General features: G+C 39.6%; 1 long non-coding RNA gene across 1 annotated transcript; it reads right to left on the bottom strand.

Moving 5' to 3' along the window:
• Positions 1–4,121: 4,121 nt before the first annotated feature.
• Positions 4,122–6,426, bottom strand: LOC139662509 (uncharacterized). Its single transcript, XR_011696662.1, has 2 exons — positions 6,263–6,426; positions 4,122–4,775 (listed from the first exon to the last, which is right to left on the bottom strand). It is a non-coding gene; the product is annotated as an uncharacterized lncRNA (long non-coding RNA).
• Positions 6,427–8,256: the final 1,830 nt, after the last annotated feature.

The following is an 8,256-nucleotide window of genomic DNA, read 5'->3' as shown; positions in this document are numbered from 1 at the left end:
TAATAATTTACTAATGGTGTTCATGTTAACTAAGGTATTAATTTATACATTATTTAATAGTTTATAAAGATGACTATTAAAGAGATTACCAGACAAATGATTACCAGACACATTAGTTAACTGTTAATTAAGGGTTAGTTAATGCTTATTAAGAATTAACTAACCCTTATTGTAAAGTGTTAACATTTTTCCTCTTGGCAGCAACCTTTACATTACATCATGTCATTTTGCAGCCTGCCTTCCTTTAGTTCCTAACATTTCTTTGTGTTCAGACTCTGGAGAGAAACCAGAGCTGTGCTGTTAATCACGTGTTATCGTATATTATCGCAATTTAGGTGGAAATTATCGTGGAAATACCATAATTCGTAAGCTTGGAATTGCATTATGTTAAGTTTCTATCTGGGTGGACTGCAGTTTTATAGAGATATTGGTAACACTGTACAATAAGGGTCACTAAGTTAAGGGTTAGTTAATGCTTAATAAGGGTTAATGCTTAATAAGCTTATATAATATAATAATGCTTAATTAACAGTTAACTAATGTGTAATTTACTTATTGTGTTCATGTTAACTAAGGTATTAATTTATACATTAATAGTTTATAAAGATGATTATTAAATAATATATAAATTAATACCTTAGTTAACATGACCATTAGTAAATGATTACCAGACACATTAGTTAACTGTTAATTAAGGGTTAGTTAATGCTTATTAAGCATTAACTAACCCTTAACTTAGTGACCCTTATTATAAAGTGTTACCGAGATATTGAGCATCAAAGATTTGACATAAATGTCTAAATCTTTATATACTTCCTTTATTTTTAATTATTTAATTTACTCTTCAAAATGTTCTTTTTAAAATAAATAAGACCAAACAAGCTTAAAGTAACATTCAAAATCATCAATATGTGGATAGCTAAAATCTGATTTATAACAAAAAATAAAAGTCAGATAAAACTTTATAATTCCAAGCTCACTGATTGCAGAATATTGGAATAGCAGCAATATTGACATTAACGTTTAATTTAATTTCGCAGCTGAAAATAGTCAAGATGTTGATGTAAGACGAATAATCATGATTAATAATCGTTATCGTATAATACTGAACAAACTAACCGGATTATGTTTTAGCCATGCTGGTGCAGCTGGAAGAGAGGAGGAGACTGAAGCAGGATCAGACGGATGTTGTAGTTTAGCAGGTGAAAGGTTTGTGTTATAACTCTGGAGATAAGGGAACCTCATGATTTAAATTATGCCCGTTTATAATTTCCATAACACACATTTCAATTCCTCGATATAATTATAGATTTTACCCGGATAAACATTATGCACAGTTCTTAGTTTTCCACTTTAAGGCCAAAAACACAAGTACTGTACTACAGTGTCACTATAAGAGGCAATAAAACCAAACTGCTGGCCTGACGTAATCTGCACTTTAAACTTATGTATTTATATCTTTTTGTTTTGGCAACTGAGAAAATCTGAAAAGGACTCTCTTCTAATCTGAACTGAGATCGTACTGAACAGACTTCACTCTGATGTAAATTGTGTAAATGTGGTGAAGAGAGACTTGCCTGCTGAGCGTGAGCAGCGTTGTTTTTCTATGTTTCCACTTGTGTAAATAGTCCAGAAGCAGCCTGGAACCACAGTTTTGTACTTTTCTGACTGGGAGGAGATTTATTTTTATGTGACTTCTGTTCAGGTTTGTGGAAATTTGGATGTAACATACCCTTTTGTACTTCTTTGTGTACCTTTGTGTAATTTGTTGTACAGCAACTCAGATTTACATGCATGAAATGTCCCTTTAATGTCGCCTTAACTGCTGTGAATACTGTATATACTGTACTGTATTTCATCACTTTCTCAGTAAAGACCTCATCTGTACAAACAGATGCGTCTTTTCTTTTGGTTCCTTGAAAGTTTGTGGATTTGAGAAAAAATAAAAGCGGGCCTAAAAAATGTAAATGAAAATACTTGATTTTGTATTAAAACATGGTCTCAGCTCTCTGGATCACTTCACCTGCTGAGGAGAACCTGAAGCCGTCTGAACATGAAGAGTTTCTCCAGGACTTCTTCACAAGATCAGGAGTAAAAACTGAACCTCAATTCAAATTCAAATTCAAAACAACTTTATCAATCCCACTAGGGGCAATTAGTTCTGAGCAGCTTGTTGTACACAGAAAAACACAGTAACACCCAACAACCAGAGGTGGAAAGTAACTAAGTACATTTACTAGAATACTGTACTTTACTTGAGTATTACCATTTTATGCTACTTTATACTTCTACTCCACTACATTTCAGAGGGAAATATTGTACTTTTTACTCCACTACATTTATTTGATAACTTAAGATTCAGATTATTAATACAAAATATAATCAACTAATAATTTGTGATGTATTATTATAGATTACTGTAAGATACCCAGCGGTATATAAAGTAGTGGAAATCAGCCCCACCTTTTCCAGCTGCAACATTAAAGTGATGCTTACACATTAATGCATCAATAATTGTAATTCAATAATATAATATATACTGTATTATTCTGAAATGGGCCATTCTGCATAATGAGTACTTTTACTTTTGTTGCTTTAAGTACATTTTGATGCTAATACTTTTGTACTTTTACTTAAGTAACATTTTGAATGCAGGACTTTTACTTGTAACAGAGTATTTTTATACTGTGGTATTTCTATTTTTACTTAAGGTAAAGATCTGAGTACTTCTTCCACCACTGCCAACAACATACAAACAAACAATACACCAAGGAGCTAAAATGTGGAATAAAATCTATAAATAATGTTGATAAGCATTAGTCCAGAAGAAGCCAAAATACTCGCCAATACTTGCCAGAATTCAGGTCTCTTTGTTTCACTCAAGACTCGAACTCACAACAGATTTTAACAATGCTGCTCAGACTGTTTCTGTCTTTTACTGCGAGGCTGTGAAACCAGCAGATAAAAGAAAAACTCAGGAGACTCTCAATAAAAGATTGATAAAAAACGACAAAGGATGACGGGCCTGACAGAAAAGGAGCAGGTGAATTCTCTGTCGCCCCCTCGGTGATGTTTTTAAATCCCTCTTATCCATAATTCATTGTGTTTTCATGTCTATTTCTGTGCAGGCAAAGCAAGAGCTGACACTGGAGTTTGTGTTTAGAAGCTACTGAACTGAGCCTGAATTAGTTTAGTATAGTTTAGTTTATTAGCATCCCCATTAGCTACAGCATTGCAGCAGCTATTCTTCCTGGGGTTCACAAAACAGACTTTACATAGTGACAATGCAACCATTACATCATAACACATATTACAAAATAAACAGGACAAGGACTAGAACACACACACAGACAAGACAAGCTCCTGATAATTCAATAATCAGAATATATGAAATAGTCCGTTTCACTCCAGTGTCCCGACACATTTCAAATCATAATACGGTCCATTTCACACTAGTGTTCAATACAATAATCAAAATACATGAAATTAGTCCGTTTCACTCGTTTCCCGGTCCACAGACTCAGACCCTCCAAGGCCACAAGACACATCAACACAATCAAACTCATATTTGTATTTTATTCAGAACTTAGCCAAACTAGTTTCTACATCTTTTCAACGTCTCTCGTCAAAAGATGCTGTTTTATTAAAATTTTAAATTGAATTTTACTGTTTTCTTGTGCGATATGTGTAGGGAGTAAATTCCATTCATGCATAACATGACCGTTCGTTTGATTGCGTTTGTCCTTACTTTCGGTGATGTAAGATTTCCTCCTATAGCATGTCTGGTAGAGTAGTCATGTCTATCTAAACTGAGAGATAAATTCTTATACAAAATAAACAGAGTTTTTGTAACAGAGATATTTCTGATATCTGTTTTTAACAAATAACCAAGCTAGGCAATTATGCATTAGAGATGATGAAGGAAGCAGCTCAGTGGGTTCAGATGCTGGTGGGTCTGCAGCACCTGAGTGACAGTCTGACTGGGGGTTCGGTCCCAGACCAGGACAGAAGCTCTTAACTAAAACCACAGAAGAAGAGCTGGAGCGTTCACTGTACAGGTCATGTGTTCAATACTCAGACACAATTACACACATCCAATGAAAACAAAAGACAAAAACGAATAATAACCAAGGCTTTTATTCTGAAAAATACAGCTGAACAGGACCCTCAGGATTCTGACTGTTGTTGTTGTTGTTTTCTGCCTCTTCCCCACACTGATAAACATCAAAAACACAAACACAAAGCTTCATAGCAAAAACAAAACATCTCACATGATCATTCTGCAGAAACAGGAATATTTTCTTTGATATTCAAGAAATACTGTTTGAGAACAGTAGATCTGATCGGACTCCTTACTACCTGATGCTGAGAATTGAAGTTTATTCTATTCTGTTTATTCACTCATAAGTCTTTCTGATAAGAGCTTTATGTTTAGTCTGAAGGAACAAAGAAGAGAGAGGAGAGTTTTGACTTTAACACTACTTTTCCTTTCAACTTTTCCTACATCTCATTAAATGCGGGTTTAGGGAACCAGGTTGATGTTGGTGTTCAGATGCTGAGAGGCCAGTCTGTTTGTTGGACAGCAACATTAAAAAAAAAAACACTGACTGGTAGGAGAAAAGCAGAACAACAGGAAACATTGAGTAGAAGTGAAGAGGACTGATGTGAACCAGGTGAGGACAGAGTTCAGGTGTTCAGGCGTTCAGGTACTTGGCGTGGTGCTTGATGTGGTCGTTGATGAAGGAGTAGATGAAGAAGTAGCTGTGGTCGTAACCCTGTGGGGACGAAACACAACATCATAATTACCATATCTCATATCTCAGGTTCTGTGTGAAACGTTCAGTGAAGAGATGAGCAGGTTTAGAGCGGGACGTCCCCTCGAGTCTGTCTCTGTTAGTTTCACAGTTATGGCTAAAACTTTAGCCAGCACCACGGCTCCTGCGTCACATCGCTAGCTTGTCTGGGCTGCTAAGCAGGTCTGGCTGTGGTTAGTCCTTGGATGGGAGACCGCTTGGTGCTGGAAGTGGTGTTGGAGGACCAGTAGGGGGCGCCCTTCCCTCTGGTCTCATGGATAATATCCCCAATGCCCCAGGGCAGAGACAGGGACTCTGTCCTGTGAGTGAGCACCGTCCTTCGGAGGAGACGTTAAACCAAGGTCCTGACTCTGTGATCAATAAAGATCCCATCAGCACTCATCGAAAGAGTGCCCCCCCCGGTGCAACACCCCCCCCCCCCAAAAAAAAAAACAGGCCTTCCTTCCATCATGGCCACCTAATTATCCCTCGTTACCTAATTGGCTCTTTCAGTCCTCTACTCTCCACTGAGATAGCTGATGTGTGGTGAGCGTTCTGGTGCAAACTGGCTGCCGTGCATCACCCAGGTGGGTGCTACACACGGGTGGTGGATGAGTTGAGTCCCCCCCCCCACACCAAATCAACACCAAAGTCTAATCAGCTGTTTCTATCTGTTCAGAAGTTTCTGAGATATCCTGCTGAGAGACTAAAGGAAATAGTAAATAACCAGCAACACACTCAGCAGTAAATAAGTCATGTAGCTGTCTGGCCACATGGGGGCAGCAGAGACACATGTGGCAAAGATGAGATTCAACAAAACCAGTCAGGGAACCAGGATTATTACAGTGAGAAAAACCAGAGGCATGAAATCCTGAGGAAACTCCAGTGTGTGTGTGTTTGCACTTGCATGACACATCATGTGTGTTGTAGTATAGTATAGTGTGTGTGTGTGTATTGTATACACAGATAAAGCCATTATAGAAGTCCCACTTTTTACTGCATGCTTAGCCAAAGCTCATGAGCAAGCTTAGATTTAATTTCAACACAAATACCCATAAACGCTATTAAAATAATATACAAAGCTACTCGGCAGTCACTGCTCTCAGTCTCTATACAGCAGTGAACACTCTGACAACCAGGAGAAACCACAGAGAGTTTTGTCTAAGATCCAAAGGGAGCCGGCGAGCACCTTGGGGTTCCTAAATGGTTCCTTGGAGAACCTTCACAGGTTAGAGGTTCAGGTCTGCAGGATTTACTGAGTTTGAGTCTGATGGAAGGTTTTGATTCATGGACCGAAGATTACCTGCAGCTCTAAAACTCCTTGTTCACAAATCCAGTTTTGGATGAAACTCTCTCTTTATGAAATTAACTGCAGCCTCTGAGATTTGGGAATTTCAGCTTAAAATTTTTTTTTCGATTAACTGTCCAGCTCTACAGGACCCCCCCCTCCCCTCAGGGTGAGAACTGACCGGCTGCAGTCTGAAGACCACGGGGATCTTCTTGTCGGAGCAGGCGGCGATCAGGTTGTCAGGGAGCAGCTGGCTGGCGGACAGGAACTGGTCGTCCCGGCCCTGATCGATCAGGACGTCCAGCTGGGGGCCGGAGTACGCCGCCGCCAGGACCGTGGCGTCGTACGCCTGAGGGGGGGAGGGAGGGGGGAGTTTAGTTTAAACTGAAAGCTGACTACGCATTCGACCTGTGAGTCTGAGGAGGGCCGCTGCAGCCGAAACATGTTGGTTGGTAATAATAATGATAATAATAATAATAATAACCTTTATTTGTATAGCACCTCTAATACACAACATGTAGCTCAAAGTGCTTTATATCAATAGAAGGCAGATAAAAGACAGATAAAAAGATACAATTCATATAAAAGAACAAGCAAAATGCATTAAAAGAATCAAATCAATTAAAATAGAAAGATAAAAGAACACACTCCATATGTTTTTCTGTCATTTTCTTTTCCCCCCTGATCCTTCCTGATTCTACTCTTGATCTGATTAATGTTAAAACTTTCTAATTTGTTCTTCGAGAGCAGCTGAACTTTTCATTCTTGTCACTTTTTTTTTTTTTATTCGTCCGTCTTGGAGGAGCTGCAACACATTCTTTGCCCTTTAACTAAAACCTGACACACACACACACACACACACACACACACACACACACGTCCCATCATTTATTTTATTATCCTCAGCGATTACTCATACATGCTTTCACCTGGAGACTTGGTTCCAGCTTTAAGCCCACACATTTCCTCCAGGAGTTTTTTCTAGTTTTCGAGTTATTATCTGTAATGATCGTCAAAGTCACTCAAACTTTTATCCATCAAACAGATTATATGAACGGGTTATGCCGGGTTTATTCTGATTGAGGTGGTTATGATGAGGCGTTTTTATTCTGATTGATTGGTGGAATAAAAGACACTGACTCCTCTGCATCCTCCTTTACCAGCAGGCTCTCCCAACTCATCCTAACACCCTTTTTTGTCGTTTCTTCCTCTTCTTTTTATACTGTAAAAGGTAAATGGAGCTGAGGAAAACTGTCTGTCTCACTGAGCTTTACAGCCGTCTGCCTCGTGTTAATGTTCAAGTCCTTTTATTCTGTGTTACGTCTGTTCTGTTTCCTGGTTAAAATGCGAAAAAGCTGATGAAAAACAAAACAATTCTGATTACAATATCTAGGAAAACACACGACTATCATTTTAACCGTAACGGTTTTGCCCGAAGAGAAATGCAGGAGATGGAAACTAAAATGAGACTTGGATCATTGTAGTTTGAAAGAAGGTTTAGTGTTATTACTGTGGAGAAGAGGCAACCTTGTGATTTCAGTTCCACTTATTCATCATAACTACAATCTATGACCTCTCCTCTCCTCTCCTTGTCTCCTCTCCTCTCTCCTTGTCTCCTCTCCTCTCCTTGTCTCCTCTCCTCTCTCCTTGTCTCCTCTCTCCTCTCCTTGTCTCCTCTCCTCTCTTCTCTTCTCCTTCTTTCCTCCTCTCCTCCTCTCCTTGTCTCCTCTCCTCTCTTGTCTCCTCTCTCATCTCCTTGTCTCCTCTCCTCCTCTCCTTGTCTCCTCTCCTCTCTCCTCTCTCCTCTCCTTGTCTCCTCTCTCCTCCTCACCTCTCCTCTCCTTGTCTCCTCACCTCTCCTCTCCTCTCCTTGTCTCCTCTCCTCTCCTCTCCTTGTCTCCTCTCCTCTCCTGTCCTTGTCTCCTCTGCTCTCCCCTCTCCTCTCCTGGTCTCATCTCCTCCTCTCCTCTCCTGTCCTGTCCTTGTCTCCTCTCCTCCTCTCCTTGTTTCCTCTCCTCTCCTCCTGTCCTCTCCTCCTCTCCTCTCCTTGTCTCCTCTCTCCTTGTTTCCTCTCCTCTCTCTTCTCCTTGTCTCCTCTCTCCTCTCCTCTCCTGTCCTCCTCTCATTGTCTCCTCTCCCCTCTCCTCTCCTTGTCTCCTCTCCCCTCTCCTCTCC

Source organism: Centroberyx affinis, unplaced genomic scaffold, assembly GCF_046629955.1.
Source record: "Centroberyx affinis isolate AG114_WGS23_722 - 3 ecotype Tasmania unplaced genomic scaffold, CSIRO-AGI_Caff_v1 ptg003827l_1, whole genome shotgun sequence".
Lineage (NCBI taxonomy): Eukaryota > Metazoa > Chordata > Actinopteri > Beryciformes > Berycidae > Centroberyx > Centroberyx affinis.
The sequence above is the reverse complement of the archived record's forward strand: the minus strand, read 5'-3'. Positions and strand labels throughout refer to the sequence as shown.